The following is a 17464-nucleotide window of genomic DNA, read 5'->3' as shown; positions in this document are numbered from 1 at the left end:
TGCACTTCTCCGCGGTGAATTATAAATCACGTAGGCCATGCAGTGTTGCCAATTAAATTGTCAAAAAGCTAAGTGGCGTACGATTAGTTTAATCCTACTCCCTCCTCCTTCTCCCTCGCAGGCACCAATTGCTTCCCATTCCTTTCTGCGTGTGCTGTAAAAATCATCTCACAGGGCCTTGAAAGTAGCTCAAAGGCAGGCCTCACCATTCCCCTCTCATAAGCACTTCCACAATGGAACGTAATAAAAAATACTGCATGCCTTTAAAGTGTTCTGGCCTAGCGAGATGTGATGCACCTCCTTGTTTTTGGCAAGGAGAGGGCAGGACAAATGCACTTTCTTTTTTTCCAGTAAAGATATTCAGTTTCAAGTGTACACAGTGCATCCAGTCAAGCGCTTTAAGACCTGAATACTACCAAGGGCCAAATGGCCCAAGTGTTAAGCTTAAGTTCCTTTATTTAATGATCGCCGAGCGTACGCTAGTAAATGGATCCTGGAAACTGAATTTCCTCCCAAAACAACGGATGTGCTCATTTTATCTTGGGAATTGGATATATATATAGGTTCCTTCTTTATCAACGGAAGTATGACTAATACACAAAGGTGTCTCCATTGTGTCTTATTGTTGCAATGTCACTGCAGTGTTCAACTGCTACTGTGAGATCTATGTATGCTGTCGTCTTGTGTTTATTTATAGTTTGATTATAGTCAGTATTCCAGATCAAAATAAACCAGCAGATATAGCTTTATTTTGAAAGACAGCCTTAGTTAATGCAAATAAAGTTGTGTGTATGAATGCATAATAACGGAAATCAAGCAAAATGTGACAATAACACTGATATTATAATAACATATGACATGTATTATACATTATACACACTCCTCCAGGGTAAGATATTTTTTATTGATTTCTAACCTATCTGCATTGGGAATAATAACGGTCACCTAGACTGCACATACACATATTTTAAGTTTGCAATTGTCCTCCATTCTCTTTATTTACTTGTATCAAAGTATGAATTTGTACCACACCCAAAGGATGAAGTACATAAGGGAGTTAGAAAAGAAGAAAAAAAAATCACAGGGGAGCGTTTGCTTCCGGAGCAGCGTCCCCCGGTTCCCCCTGTCGGAGAACAGCGGCATCTGGGAGGGAGGAGAAAAGGAACAAGCCAGAGGGGAGGAGAGAGAGAGGGTGAGAGAGACAGAGAGAGAGAGAGAGAAAGAGAGAGAGGGAGCGCGAGAGCGAGAGAGAGAAAAGAGACAGGAGCGCAGCGAGGAGGACGCGAACGCACGGTGGAGCGAGGTGAGCGATGTGGTGTGCCGAGAATCTCAGCTTGAATACGGGGAGCCGTCGCCGTCGCAGTCGACCCCCTCCTTGAATTTGAGTGGAAACGTGAGTTGAACTTTCCCGTATTTTTCCGACGAGAGACGCATTGCTTTGGCGTCCGAAGGGCCGCGCTGTGTGGCGAGCGAAGTCGGGATGTTGGGGGAGAGGAGACCAGGGGAGGCGGCGGCGGATGGGGCTTTAACGGGACCCAGCGCGTGTGCTCCTTTTCTTTTTGAGTTATGCTAATGTTCGGGAGAGGGGCGAGGTGTCCAAAGCATTGTGTTGTCGCTCTCGAGCGAACGAGTTCCCACGTAGTGTCGTGGAATGCAACGGCTGTTCCGCGAGGACGGCCGCGAGCGGGCTGCCGTTGACCGCGACGAGGTTAGCTAACGACGAGTCGACTGCTGTGTTGGGGTTTAACGGGGGGGACTACAGAGCTGTAGAGGGACACACGTGAAAGCTTTTGCCTCATAAACTCTCTCGTGCGGAGGGCCTATCTGCAGGTCAGTAGCAGCGTTAAGAAATAAACTCACTTATACTTCACCAGAAGTGAAGCAAGCGGACCGAGCATAAAGCGTCTCACCGTGAATACCTCCATGTAACTACACAGTACCTGTCATAACGTCCTGAAATGGGTTGTGTTCACTGGCTATCGGACCAAAACCTAAAAAGACACTTCAATCTCAGTTGTATCAAATATTGATACTCATGTAATCACTTAACATGTGAGAAGTTGGAAGGAGAACATGTTTGGCTAGTCAACATTGATTCACAATAATCTTCTGCGAGTCGACTTCAGGAGAGTCGACTAACCGTTTCAACCTGACAGGTTGGTCGGTCCCTCCGGAGATGCTCCGCGGCTGTGTCTTGTGTCCCGAGTCTTGTCCCGTGCGGGTCTGTGTGCTAAGCAACACTTTCAGTAATAAGGAGGTTCATTGTGACACAAAGCAGCATGAAGGAGTGTATTCTCTTGACTTACGTGGAACAGTCTCGGGGCTACATGCCACGCACACGCGCGCGCGCGCACACACACACACGCACACACACACACACACACACACGCACACGCACACACACACACCCCTTCCCCCGGGATACGACTAGGCATGTGTCGGTGCACGGTGCTGAGCTGGCTGGACGCGGCTAGCTAGCTAATGGTTTCCAGCCCTGCTTTGCTAGTTTCTATCTCGATAACACGCCTTGATTGTTTAAAGAGAAGAAACCCCCAACGGAGCCACTTAATGGCGTGTTTATGTCTTCTAATTTTAAGGCGTCCAAAGAATGATGTGGATAACTATGTTTTTTTAAATGTATTTCTCAGGTGTAAACTTCCTAAAGAACTGTTGTGAAGGTACAAGTACGCGTGGAACCGTTAACACTGCGTGTGTTTCCGTCTCCCGACACGGAAACACACAACATTGTTGACAATAACACGAATTAGCAAGGGAACCGTCTGTTTTTTTCCCCGAGTGCACCACTGGGGTTTCTCTCCCTGCCCTTCCCCTCCAGGTGACACCTTGATTTTGCATCATGAATGCAACTCTATTTGGTGCTGCACGCGGAGACCGTAAACAGCCAGCACGCGCTGTTTCCCAGGCCGCGGTTGTGGTGGCTTTACAGGGTTTACTGTGGTTTGCTAAAAGTATTAGCGTGGACCGCAAAGAGTGAATTTGTCACTGAACGCACCACCGGAGTTGAAATGGTGCACTGTCATCTTCCCTCCCTCCCTCCCTATCCGTCCAGCCTCCTCCTCCGCTGGCTTGCTCTTCATCCAGGCCTGGCCTCACTCTGCAGTGTGTGTGTGTGTGTGTGTGTGTGTGTGTGTGTGTGTGTGTGTGTGTGTGTGCGCGTGTGTGCGTGCGTGCGTGCGTGCGTGCGTGTGTGTGTGTTATAACATGATGTCATTGCTAATTGCTCTGGGCTCCTGCTCTGTACAGTTAAGGTTTATATTCTGCCCCCTTCTCTCCTCCTTTCTACTCTTTTTTTTAAATTTTTTTTTACATATTTGTGAATACATCAATACTCTTTCCCTCTCTTTATTTACTCTCCCTCGCTCTGTGGCGTTTTCTACACACCAGTTGCAGAGCACGGAAAAAGTGACTTGGACATTTATGGGCCGAGTTGTGGTGCCAATCCCCTGCGGCTCTGGCGTGTTTGTTTAGCTTTGGTGTTCTAAAAAGTGCCTCGCTTTCAAGATGCCCTCACCGCTTTCTCTCTCTCTTCTGCTGAGGTAGCCTCTTATCGCAGAACAGAGACGCGCATGTACACGGCGCGCATGAACGTGGGACAGTAATAGCAACGCAGTAATGGAAGCTGTCACCCCGTGGAGCTGGGAGCTCGTCAGTCACACAAAAATACCCCATGATGTCTCGGCTAGCCCCAAAAGTGTTCTGCAGATTGGACGTAATTATGTTGCCGTGGCTATAAATGTGTATGTGTGTGTGCGTGGAGGCGAGGGGACTTTCTTGCCTTGCAGCACTAACCCGTTCAACTCTGTGTGTATGGCCGAGGTCATGCACAACAGCTGATGAGAGAGGATGGGGAAACCGTGCGTGTCCGTACAGGCTTATGTGTGTGTGTGTTTGTGCGTGATCAGATAAAAAGCGTGGAGATCCGTTATCAGCACCCTGCTTCCCCTGTGAAACAATACCACCAGTCCGCCATTGACCAAACTAGTTTGTGTGTGAGTGTGTGTGTGTGCAGCCATGTGCATATTTGCGCGTTGAGTCGTCCGACCAGATTGGACAGATGATTGATGCATTCAGGGACGGCAGAGAGTGGATTCGTCCCAGGCTGTTGAGCTGGCCGAGATAACTAGACTGCGGCTTGTTTGCGTGTGTTTATGTGTGTGTTGTTGCCAATCTCTCTCCCTCCCCATCTTTCTCACTCTCCCTCCCCATCTCTCTCGCTTTCTCTCCCCATGTCTTTCGCTGTCTCTCTCCATCTCTCTCTCTCTCCATCTTTATCCCTCCACTTTCAGCCCCCCATCGATGCCTCTGAATAGGCATATTGTGCACACTGTCAGGCAGGCTACAGTGTGTGTGTGTGTGTGTGTGTGTGTGCATGCATTGTTGTTGCAGGGAGCAGACAGCCATGAGGTGTGTTTGAACAGAGAAGGAGCACAGAGGCCCGTTCATCCTGTAGGGTGTGAAGCTGAGCGACTGCCCCCCCCTCCTCCCGGCTGGCCCCCGTCTGTCCCCCGCTGTTTTTTTAAAGGGTTTTCCGGCTCGATCCGCATCACCTTGTTGAGGCTTAGTTTTGTGCGTTCTTCCTCTATGTGCCACGTCGGCTCCTGGCCATCTTCCTCGCTGTCAAGTCTGTAATGCGCCTTATGACCTGCGGAAGCCGACGAGGGCAGACAGAGTTTTTTTCCGCTCCGAAAGTGAGCCATATACGAACTCTCTCCCGCTCTTTTGCTTATATGTTTCTGCTCGCAATGTTGTCTTTTCCACTTGGCTGCACTTTCTCACGTACTAGGGTTTTATTCTCTCTCTCTTCAAACTCGTCATCACACACTGTGAAAGCCCCGATGTGATGGAAGAGGCTGATGGGAGAAAAAAACATGCCTTGAGGTTCCAAAACAAGGATGGACTTGGTAGTCTGGTTTTATGTCTCGTCCTTGCTGCGTTCACCAGGAACCGTATAGAGGAAGTTGACGTCGTCGGCCTTTTTGAATCCTCATGTTCGTCATTTTGGCTGTCGCCATCTTGGTGCTCTGCTTCTCTGGCAAGGTAGCCCATCCTCCTCCTTCTATTCCTCCTCCTCCTCTATAAGACGCTGCAGCAAGTCTTGCTCCTAGCTTCTCCCTTCTGTTGTAACAATTAACCTTGGTAGTTCTGAATTGTATGAAATTCGATGACGTACGACAGGAATGTTGAATCACGATCGCAGTCGTTATGGGGATCTTGGTTCCTGACCGAACGCACTCCTCCTGGCGTTCAACCTCACATCCTGTGGGGGGAGGAGAGGGAGAGTGTCACCAAGTCCACATCTGTGGCAAGGATGTGATTCATGTAGCTGCCACAACTGTAAAAAAAAAAAAGTTTTGTTGACAGGATTTGAGATAACGGGGCACGGTGCTGTAAATGCTGTGTCACGCCCGTCCAATAGGATGCTCCTGTCAGAAGAATGCACTGCGTGTGGTGGGGGGGTGGACTGCCACTGGTTGGAAGGGAGAAAGAGACGGGCTGTTGTGTGGAAGACGAGAGCGAGGGAGGGGATGATTTAAAGTATTGGCGAGGGAGCGATCTTTGCAGTGGTGTCTGTGGTTCCTCTGGCAGCGGCGGGACATTCCTTTTCTGATGAGTCACTCTCTCACTCTGATATGTTTTCCTTCCTCACATCTCTTCTTCTTTTTCTCAGAGTGTCTCTCCTTCTTAGTGTCTAACTTCCAGCCAGTCGGGCCAAGGCCTTGATATTAATGGAATCTCGCGGCGTTATCGGGGAGCAGCTCGCCACAGGCATTTCTCATGAAATGTGAGATAACAAGGCCACGTTGAACTCCCCCAAACAGACAGACACACACACACACATACACACGCTTGCACAGTCTTGAGTTTGAGCTGTGTCGTTTTGTGTCTAGACGTCCTCTCGGATGTCCTGTCACATCTCGGCTATATTTAGGACCCGCAGTCTCTCTTCACTGCTGCCCTCGCATCGAAACTGACGGAGGGGAGGGGTGGCGGGGAGGGGAGAGAGGGGAAAGGGGGAGGAGGGGGATGAGATGGAGGAGGGGGGGGCTCTTTTTACTGTTTGGTTTTCACTGAGAAAGAGAGTAGGGGTTTTAAAAAAACACACACACAAAAACGCGACTACTGAAGGAGACAAGAGAGCTGTAATGCTGGCAGTCAAATAGGAATCACTCTGAATGGTGTTGAGAGAGAGAGAGAAAGCTATCTTTGCTGATGAAAGAAACAACGGGAGCTTGCAGCGGGTCCAAAAATACGGATAACAAGGGAGCGAGGTATTTGTGTGCATTGAAATAGGTTTGTGTGTTTGTGTGCGTGTGCTTTTAGTTTGAAAGAGCAGCTTTAATTCCAACTTCCACCATAGCCGATGCATTACTGAGAGATAAGAGAAGCGTTTTGTTTGGAAACCATTAAAACGACAAATGGGTCCAAGAAATCTGCTCAGCTGTAGCCAATTAGCGGTACTGTGAGATTATAACAAAAACATCTTGGTCGTTGTCTTGTTAATGCACTCCCTGCATGTACGCGTTTGTTGTTGTTCCACAGACCTACGTCATTTATTTTGATATTTTAAAAAGATGGTGAGTTTAACCCCCCGAATCCCAATTATTTTTATTCTCCCACATTATGTGTGACCAACGCGTCTGTCAGAAAAAGGAAAACAAAGCTTATAATCGGACAACATTTTACTCTACGTGTCTCATTTATAATCGCTCCATTAATAAACAGTTTACTCGAAACATTCCTAAATCCTGTGCCCATATTTGACAAAACTCTGGAAAACGTTGACAGAACTGCAGGCTGTTGAACAAAGAGCAAAGAGGCTGTAAAAAATCACTCCTTTTTTCTTCTCCCAACATTGCTAAAACCTTTGGACACTTACCCAAATGTTGGATGTAGAGATTAGATGTTAAATATATTATCAAAGAAATTGAACTTGCTTTTTTTTCTTCTCTTTTTCATGATTACTTGTCACTGTCACACTGCCCAAAAGACATTTGAGTTGCCGTCGCTTCTCGCCATGGCTGTGCTGCTCTCGTGCAGGTGCACGGCTCAATGTCACCGTAATGGAAAAAGAGGAGGCTGACGGGAACGGTCCAGTCGGTCGAGTTTCCTCGTAAAAAACCCTATCGGGCTAACGGCGCTGTCAGCGGCACATGCTATTCACAACGTAATCTATGACCGGGACGTGCTCTCTTTTTTTCTTTCTTTATATCTCTCCCACTGTGTGTGAATCTGGTATTTTCACATTGTGGCGATCAGAGGCAGTGAACCGCGAGTCTTTCCTTAACAAACGCGAGTCTGGCGTAACGTGGGCGCCGGAACTGAACGGTGGCTGCAAATAATAAACATTTCTCCCAACTGGAGATGAGACCTGTCGAAGTAAAACCTCAGTTATAACCGTGATGATGAATAGCGTGGCCCACGGGCAGCCAGAATTATGTTCTGTTATCAATTCTCGAATCTGCCATCATTTATTATCAATGAATCTCCCTGAGTTGTAATGAAAGCGTCTCGCTACCCACAAGCCACTGGATGTTATCGTCACGCAAACTGCCGCTAAAATGCTTTTTTTGTATAGTTTTGTGTAGTTTTCAAATAAGAAGCAGCTATTGGTTTGCATTCAAAAGAAGGCACTCTTTTGTTTTCCTTGTTGAGGATGAGGTTTAGACATATTTGAAACAAACCTGAGAGGAGCGTGGAGAGCAGCGGGGCGCCATCTGGACTACAAGTTTTACCGTGGACAGATGAGCGTCGCTGCCCCCAAATTGATCCAGCCAGCAAGTCCATGTGGGGCCCATAAGGTTTAAAATTGGGCTGCTGATAAGGGTCCTAAGAGTCCCCAGTTTCTACGGTGGCCTTACCTGTGTTTGTCAATATGTCAGCATTTCATTTTGAAGAAAAGTAGTGATATTTGACATTTTCACTGTATTCCACCAGATTCAACCATTTTGACCATTGTAGGCCAATGCATTAATTATTTTGTATATTTGCCAGTTATGGAGATTGAGTGATTGGTTTGTGTGTGTGTGTGTGTGTGTGTGTGTCTGTGTCTGTGTGTGTGTGTGTGTGTGTGTGTGTGTGTGTGTGTGTGTGTGATATAACAGAACAAAAACAAATGCTGCCATCCCAGAAGGCATGGTTTTATACTGTAATGACATTGAGATTAAAAAATGTGGTTTTCATGGAAGTAAATGAGTCATTTTTGGCCACAAAGGTGTCCATAGGGAGTATTTGACACTACATGAAAAATACTAATGCAATGAAATCATTGTTGTTGCTAATCTTTGACATTTCTAAGAATCTAATCACCAACAAAACCCCATCACCCTACTATTTATTATATGGAGAATAATCCAACTTGAAACCCATATGGGAAAACAAAGGTGAGGCCACCATGGAAACTGCGGACAAACCCACTTGGGACCCTTATCTGCAGCCCAGATGTAAACCTTATGGGCCCCACATGGACATGCTGGCGGCATGGCACTCGCCGCAGTCGGATCACAACACGTGTTACGACTGTGTGGCAGCGAAACATGAAGCAGCGCCGGGGGATGGGGGGACTCTGATATTCCAAGGCATTATTTTCAAGAACCTAGACCTCGAAAGTTGTCTCAGCGCTTCAACTCGCTGGTGGCCGCCGGTGGCGTTCAGCCGGAAGACTTTGCTGTTCGCTCGTAGCCCCGCAGGCCCGTTTGGTTCTGAGCTTCAAGCTCGAGGGCTGCAGCAAATGTCTTGTTCTTTTTAAATGTGAAGCTTTGAGTGAGGTTCTGAGACAATTACAGAGAGTGAGAAAAGGGGAGAGGAAGAGAGGTAGGGACTATTGCGCACCCTTTTTTTTCCCGCACTGTATAAATAATAATCGCTTGAACGTCAACGTCCTGCACGATGCGTCAAAACTCTGAGCTTATTATAAAAACGCCACTGGACGTGGCGCCGCTCGTTGCTCCCTGTCTCTACACGTGTGGCCCTCAACGACATTCGCGTCCAGGAAAAGACTTGTTGCGTCATCGCGCTGACCAGCTTACGAGTGTCCCGTGAAGGGACTGTAACAGGGTAGTCCCTCCTCCTCTTCCTCCTCTCACGGCGCTCCCTCGACATCCCCTCACCCACAGGAAGAGAGGGGCTGGGAACAAGTAGGGGAAGAGGGTGGGAGGGTGGGGGGTTCACTCGCTCCCCAGCCTCTCAAATCCAGGAAATTCGTCCCTGGGCTTCTGTTCTGAAACGTTTCTTTTTTCTTTCTTTCTTTTCCCCACGTCACAGGATTCCAAAGTCTGTGAAAGAGAGGGAGAGAGTGTTTGTGTGTGTGTGTGTGTGAGTGTGTGTGTGTGGTGAGAGTCTGTTTCAAAACCCTGCATTACCCCCCTGGGTGGTATACATTTCAATATACACGCTGTAACTATGTGGAGGCCGCTCACTCTCACCTTGTTTGTGTTTCCCTGCCGTGGCTCTTCAGCCGGGTTAGTGGGTGGAACGTGTTCACACATGCCTTGTCACAAATGTCCATCACTCACCTTAATACCCAAGCTCTGTGTGTGTGTGTGTGTGTGTTTTGTCTGTAATCTCTGTTGACCAATTAGAGTTTTTTTGCCTTGACCCCCTCCACTCAGAGACATGCCTGAGATTCTTTTGGCACACCCTGGAAATTCCTCGGCGCTCTCCTTTTCTTTTGTGGTTCCTTCTGTCTCTCGCTCGCCCGCCCGTGGAAACCGCGGCAGAGGAGAAGTGGTACCTTCTGGCTGTGCGCGGCCCTCTCGGCACATCGAGGCGTTTTCAACTTGAACCAACGTGAACCAAGTGTAATCACAGTGGAGCTTTTTCTGTCCGTCCTTCACGCCGTACAACCGCGACGACAGCCACGGGAGCACGCTCAGACCACAGAGCTCTGTGTGTGTTTGTGTGTGTGTGTGTGTGTGGCACGTGCTTGCTTGTTTACTTGTTTGTGTGTTTATTTGTTTGTCTGTCTGTATACAAGACTGTTTGTTTAGGCTGCAGTCTCTGAGTTTTGTCACTTTGTCTCAGTTGTTTCCCTCTATCAACTATAAAAGGATGCTCTTTCACACACACACACACACACACACACACACACACACACAAACACGCACACAATCTGGGCCTCTCCTTCCGCTGTTATTCTGGAAACCAGATTCTGTAGATGGCTATTGTTTTACTCCCTGCTTCTTCCTTGTTTTTGTGAACACACACACACACACACACACACACACACACACTAAGCCTGGAGAAATATATCCTCTGCTCTGTAGTGCACCAGAATTTACCAGTCACCAGCCATCTGTTAGCTTTGTGTGGGGCTGATTGATGTTTTTCTTATTTTGTATTATTTGCTAGTCGCTCTAAAATATGTAGCTCTTCACATAAGGAGACTAAGAATAACCGTAATGTAAACATACTTTATGTAAGAAACTCTGAAATGAATGGAGCTCTAATTAGAAAACGCTGCATCACCACTTTCCTCATGACTGTGCTTGTGATCATAAAAAGGGCCTGCAGTACATAAAACAACATGGAGTCAGCAGGCCGGCCCTAAAGCCATTTCAAGGTTTGAATACAATAAAAAGGGCTTAAAAATCAATTGTGAATTCATACAGGGAGTTCAATTTGCTCCGCTTTTAGTTTTCTAAAGTGTATCATATGATATGGATCATACAACAGGCAGGCTGTATAGTCATAGTTTGGCGATCTGCCTTTATTTTATTTTAATTAAAGTTCCACTAACCCCCCCAGCCCTCTCAAAGAAAAGCAGATAATTATAGTAATAGCATGTGGCCACACTAGTGGTTGGAATGTGAGGAGCGATGCAGCTCCGGGCCTCTGGTTAGCGGCGTCGCTAACCTCTCAGCCCGGTTTGTGGAGGCAGTTTGCAGCTCCGTGAGGATCCGGCCCACTCCGTTTGCAGCCAATGAAAATAAATCCAGTGAAGATCTGGGAGCTTTGCCCGCTATTTCACAAGCTGGTTTAACACATTCACATCCTGATCCCAAAAAAAAAGTCAGAAAAAAACCAACACCCAGCTGTGTTTTCTATTCTGCACGCCGTGCCTCATTGACGCCAAAAACCGTCTATTTTTCTTTTTCCGACGGCTCCAGCATCTTAACTATGTCTTTTTTTAATTTGGCAACAGGTGGGGTTCGTCGCAGGCAGAAGGGGAGATGAAAGCGGGCGGAAGGAGGGGGGCTGTAAATCAGGGCCTTGTAGAGAGAAACGGGTGTTTTTTATGAGAGTTTACAGACCTTCTTTACTTGTAATAAGAAAAGACAGCAATCCTCTTCTAGACAAAGGAAAGAGAGGAGGTGTGTGTGTGTCTGTAGGAGAGGAAACAGGCAAAGAAACAGGGATAAAGGAAAGAGGTAAAAGTCAAGTAGGATTAGCAGAGGAACTGGACTGGCGAGGAGCCGTGAGAGGGGAAAGGGTGGGGAGGGAAGGATGAGAGGCCGGTCCCACTGCTGGCAGGAGCCCACTGAATTTCTTTTTGCAAAAGCAATCCGCCTCTCGGAGAGGTAGGAGTGGTCGCAGCTGCTCCTTTCGTTCATTTGGTGGAGCCAACTCCCCCTCCCCCCCAACACACCTAACATTATCACACACAGTGACAACACACACATTCAACGGCACACACACTCGGCCGGTCAGCCAGAGGGTCAGAGGTTAAAGGTCAAACCGTCACGCTGGGACACATCCTAGATCGTATTACCCTCACCCTGCGTCTCGGCTTTACAGGCGGGTCCATGTGGAAGGCTCGCCCTCATGTGTACTCCTCGTGTGTGTGTGTGTGTGTGTGTGTGTGTGTGTGTGTGTGTGTGTTGTGTTGTGTGTGTGTGTGTGTATTTGTGACTGTTTTGTGAGTGCTACTGCTGCCTTGCCGACACCCTGTAATCACACCTAGACCCCCTTTCCCTGTCCGGAGCACAGGACTGCAGCGAGCTCCCGCCCTCCCGTCCAATTAGAGGCCGTGTCCAGACAGACGCAGTCGGTACTGGAAGTCACGGCTTCAGTGCCGACTCGCTGCCCGGCTGGAGCTCCACCCGAGTGTCAAAAAGCTTTACGCTTCACATCCGCGTGAGGGGAAAAAAAGGAGAAAAAAAAGTTGTTATGCAACTTCAGAGCGGCCTGTAGTTTTCTGTCGTTAAGGCTCCGTTATGCACATGACAGAAGTCTGGACTCCAGACGGAGCTGGGTGATCAAATATGGATCGAGGTTCAGCCAGTGTGACCCAACGGCCATGTTGAAAACCGACAGTAAGCTCGGGAATACCGACGGGAGCGTTAAGCTTTCGGTCACACTTGAAAGCCGCTGCCGGTTGCGCACAAGCTGGTGCGCGAGCAGAGAGATGCAGAGAGGCGGAGAGATGCTCAATACCCGGGTGGCTGCATTACTTTCTAAAACTCCAGAGGCTGTACCAACGACATGAACTGTAAGAATATAAATAAGAATAATGTAACCGGCAAAAAGCCATAAAGCAACCTCCACAATGAAGAGGAGGAATTGTAATTATGTGTGAATATATAACTCATATCTCATATTCATGGTCTGCTTTACGGCCTTTGTACAAGCCCTGCTAAGAAAGAGGTCATGTATTACACACATTACAAAGAAACCAAAGTTTGATATCCAGTAAAAACATTTGATTTGGTTGCAAAATATAAACTCTGGCTCGATACGATTAAGTCACATTCTGGGTCGCACACAGATATAGTGACTTTAGTAAATGGACACTTCTTCTCTATTATTCTGACCACTCAAAGCACGTTAACACTACTTCATCATACACCCATTACCACACACACACTGTAGGCACAGGGTTATAAGTGGGGTTAAGTGTCTTGCCCAAGGACACATCAACGACTAGCGGAGCCAGGGATCGAACTGCCGATCCTTTTATTGATTTACGACCCTGCTCTACCACTGAGCCACAGTCGTTTCATTTGTCACCAACTGTAACTATATAAAGACCGAAAGTTTTCAAATGACCAAAATCTGGACGGCATCTCCGCTCGAGGCGAACTGTTGGCGGTTGAGTTGCATCGTGGGTAATTTGGGTCCATTCTCAATCATAATATATAACAACCAACAGGTGCTATGCAGATGTTGCAGATACCTATTTTAGCCTCACTTACACAATAACTGCGGTCATAAACCTTGTATTGTCTTTTTACTTGATCTATACAGGTTTAATGGGTGGAGGCTGTGTATAAAAAAAGCCCTGTAATTCCATAACTTGTTCACTTAATGCGACTGTGAACACCCTTAACCACATGTGTCACCCGCTATGACTCTTGTGCTCATGACTGGCGATTACACATACCGCATCCCACCGGTGGAGCCGCGGCAGCAGCAACATGTCATGGGAAGTGATTCATTAAGTTGTGAGTGTAGACAGACACCCCTTCGTACAAATACTGTCTCACTGTTCCCAGGTATGCAGACCTGTCGCGGCAGGATTTCAAGGATCCGAGCAGCTCCTTTTTAATCCCACAATGCAACGTTTTCATTTGCTAATTTCTCAATCGCTTTGTACGTCCTTCCTGTTGTTTTTTTATTTATACGTCGGCGCTTTCCTTTTTTTAAACGGTGATTCCCAAGAGCGGAAAGACGTCTGCCATGTCATCTCTCTGGCAGGCGACGGTTTAACCATTAGAGGAAACCCGTGACAGTACACACACGTGGTACAGCTGCTCTGCTCTGATGGTTTACTGTGGAACGTGTTAACAGACAAACCAGATGTGTCTATTATATCTGTAAACAGCTCTGGCTCAGCTCAGGACCGTCGCTTCGGCAGATCAACTGTTCTTCCTTATGTGGGAGGAGCCAACTCTCTGGTCTTTAATAAGCTTTAAAAATCGTGCTATGTCCAGCTTTATTCATTATTCAAACTTCAAAACATGTATTAACAAATACACAGCAAAATAGGGTTGTGGTGATTCCTATTTGGAGTCCATTGGCAGGCCGGGGGTTCGATCCCAGACGACTCTACTCTGCATGTATTGTATAGTTACCATTAAATATATCATCCCGAACAACCAGAAACGCAGCGGCTTTAGTTTTCTCTGCTTCGACATCGTGGTTCCAGAGTCTGCACGCATCAAGTCGGGGAAAATATGTTGCATCCGTGCACATGTGTTGCCTTTATGATGTGTGTCTGTACAAACGCAGCCTCGTGGCAGTTTGTGAAATAGTCACAAAATGCAATCTGTTGTTTTTGTGTACAAGGGACACAAGTTGTCCAGTTGTTCTTTTAGTGTTGCTCAGGAACAGGTTCAGGAAAACACTTACAAACAAAAACCACCGTTTTACAACACACTTTAAATGGTGCAGTACTCACACAAGTATGCACTATTCATAGTAGTTTGAATACTTACATAAGCCAGAACAGGTCAAAGTAGGTCTGGAGATGAATTGTTATTTGTTCTATCTATAAGTGGACATTTTATATAATAAAAACAGTGCATGTTGTTTCTTCCTTAACGTTCACATCTTGAGGACATGGCTCAGCAGAAAGCCACGGCTTGGCCTGAATTTGCCCGGTGTACTTTTGAGGCGACGCGGCGGATCGACAGAACCTTATTCCCCTTTGTGATCGAGCATGCAGATTGCCATGAACATATATCCCGGCTAATCACATTATTGTCGCCTTATTTATCGAAGGTGACTAACTATAAATCACTGAACTCTCCTTCGGGGGGGAAGTAACAGCTCCCGCAAAGCCCTGCAGGAAGCTTGATAGATGGGGCATTCAAAGGCCTCCCCTAGACTAGAACTCTTTTTCTTCATATGAATCACAACACTGAATTATGTCACACTGCAGACACATGAGAGGAATTAATGAGGGGGGGGGATCTCCACTTTGCTGCATTTAAAATCCGCTTCAGTGTCTGGGCCGATAACATTCACTGCCGTTGCCGGTTTGAGGATTGCCGGCCTGGTTACCAAAAAGCACCGTTGACAGTTGGGTCGTCGTGCACGTAAACGTCTGTACGTTCCCGCCACACGTTCGCCCTTCACAGCTGCTGCCGTCCTGCAGGGGAGCTCGCTGGCTGTGAACGATCGGATCCTTAAACGAGGTTGATTAGGCATTTTGGAGTTGTATCCTCTCGACGGTCAGTGGCAGCTGACACCTAGGCGAACAAATCCGTTTGATTGGGATGACGTTTCGTTCCTCCAAAATCATTCCAGGTGTGTTTTTTTTTTTCCTTCAGCCACTCAGCCGAGAAGAAGTGGAAATTTTATGATCTATTCCGACTCTGCTTATTATCTCTCCCTCCACCACTCATACCGGTTGTGTGTTGGTGAGAAACTGTCCACAAGTCTTGACTGCATTATGCAGTTGTGTGTGTGTGTGTGTGTGTGTGTGTGTGTGTGTGTGCGTCCGTGTGTGTGTGTGTGTGTGTGTGTGTGTAATGGTTGTTGGAGTGTAGGTGGAGTTTACAGGTCTCCTGTGACATTAAGTTTACGATGTTCCAGTCAGCGAAGGGTTGCACCAAAGAAAGAAATATGAGCTCTATACAAAATGAGCCTCATGTTCTCACACACACACACACACACACACACAAGTTTGATCGAGGTTGTGAATAATTGATGCTTCTTTATTATTTGTCCCTCTTGTGTCCTGCAGTCCTTTTTCCTCGCTCCCTCTTTGTCCAACCCTCTCTCTCTCTCTCTCTCTCTCTCTCTCTCTCTCTCTCTCTCTCTCTCTCTCTCTCTCTCTCTCTCTCTCTCTCTCTCTCTTTTTCTCTCTCTATCTCTCATTAATCCTGTTTTATGTTTGTCTCGCCCCTCAGGACAACGCTGCCTCTCTGAAGCCCCCCCCGCGATTGGATGCGAAAAAAAGACAACCGCTGGCTACCAGAATGGACACGCGACATTCTGAAGTTTCCCACAATCCTTAGCTCACCGGTGAGTCTGCAGCTGCGCAAAAGGACTTATTTCAAGTTGCTGTGTTTTAGTTTTTTAAAGTTCAAGTTTTCAGAAATTCTCGTTCTTCCTGTCGTGACTGAAAGTAGAGCAGAGTTACAAGCGTCGCTGTTGGTGTTTGTTTATTCAGCACCCCACTTTAGAGCATCTTTTTACGTAAAAAGTAAATTAAAAGTTTTTCTAGCATGCCTGGCTAAGTTAACTCCAGTGAATACACTTCCTGTAAGTGCTTCAAAGTCTTTTACTTTGAAGCAACAAAAGCAAAGCAAATCTAAGATGGAGCCTTGTAGAACTTAAAGCTTGCTAAACGCATAATATCCTATTCATTACCCCTCCACCTGTTAGGTACCACCTTAGCATCACTGCTAGACATTTCTTTATACCAAAAATGATTTGGATTGACTGGTAAAACACAGCATGTACAGTACAAGTATGTACAGTCGGTGGCTGATCATGTGGTGCATTCTAGCACGAGGAACAATTCTTCACCAGCAAACTGGCCCCACACATTGTTTACCTCCCAGTCTGTGATTCTTGTTTCATGATTTCCACGGTGACTGGATCCCTTCACTGCCTCACAAGTGTTATCGTCTCTATGGAAACCAGCTGCTGTCGGGTTTCTACCCGAGTGAATGTGGTCTCCGAGGGCAACGCAAGGAGTCGCATTCTTCTTCTGATCGCTGATTTTTCTTCTACTTCTTCTGTGGTGTTCAGATCTGCCGCTGAGTCCTTTAGACCCTGAACCGTGACCAGCGCCGGTCCTCGACTGACCTCCTGTCAGGTACGACACGCACGCACGCACAAAAACATATGCACACACACACACACACACACACATATGCGCACACACACAAACATATGCACACGCACTCACGCACACAAACACACACGCACACACACAAACACATGCACACACAAACACACACATTCACACATACAAGCACATGCACAGACACACAAACAAACACAAACGCACACACACACAAACATACGCGCACACACAAACACAAACGCCCACACACAATCAAACACAAACACACACAAACATACGCGCACACACACAAACACATGCACACACAAACACACACATTCACACATACAAGCACATGCACAGACACACAAACAAACACAAAAGCGCACACACATAAACATACGCGCACACACAAACACAAACGCCCACACACAAACAAACACAAACACACACACACACACACACACACAAACATACGCGCACACAAACACAAACGCACACACACACACACAAACACGCTCTCACACACACAAACACACACAAACAAACACGCACGCACACACACATGCACGCACACACACACACACACACACACACACACACACACACACACACACACACACAAACACACACATACGCACACTAACACACACGCACACACTAGCATACGAACGCACACACAAAACGCATGCACACGGGTACAAACGCACCCGCACATGCGCACGCACGAGCGCACACATGCGCTCACGCTTTCCCGCTCTGCGTTGG

General features: G+C 47.1%; 1 protein-coding gene across 7 annotated transcripts in view; it reads left to right on the top strand.

Moving 5' to 3' along the window:
- Positions 1–1182: 1182 nt before the first annotated feature.
- Positions 1183–17464, top strand: part of apbb2b (amyloid beta (A4) precursor protein-binding, family B, member 2b) — a 39539-nt gene continuing 23257 nt past the window's right edge. For 5 of the 7 annotated variants that reach the window (XM_068591872.1, XM_068591871.1, XM_068591869.1 and 2 more), the window contains exons 1-3: positions 1183–1393; positions 15813–15927; positions 16660–16726. The gene's annotated coding sequence lies outside the window, so the exon portion shown is untranslated. Of the gene's footprint in view, positions 1394–1699; positions 1831–15812; positions 15928–16659; positions 16727–17464 lie in introns of those variants that run through there. The other 2 variants (XM_068591868.1, XM_068591867.1) reach the window with 2 other exon arrangements.

This window comes from Clinocottus analis, unplaced genomic scaffold (genome assembly GCF_023055335.1).
Source record: "Clinocottus analis isolate CAN_PGR_092001 unplaced genomic scaffold, fCliAna1.0.p SCAF_26, whole genome shotgun sequence".
NCBI lineage: Eukaryota > Metazoa > Chordata > Actinopteri > Perciformes > Cottidae > Clinocottus > Clinocottus analis.
The sequence above is the reverse complement of the archived record's forward strand: the minus strand, read 5'-3'. Positions and strand labels throughout refer to the sequence as shown.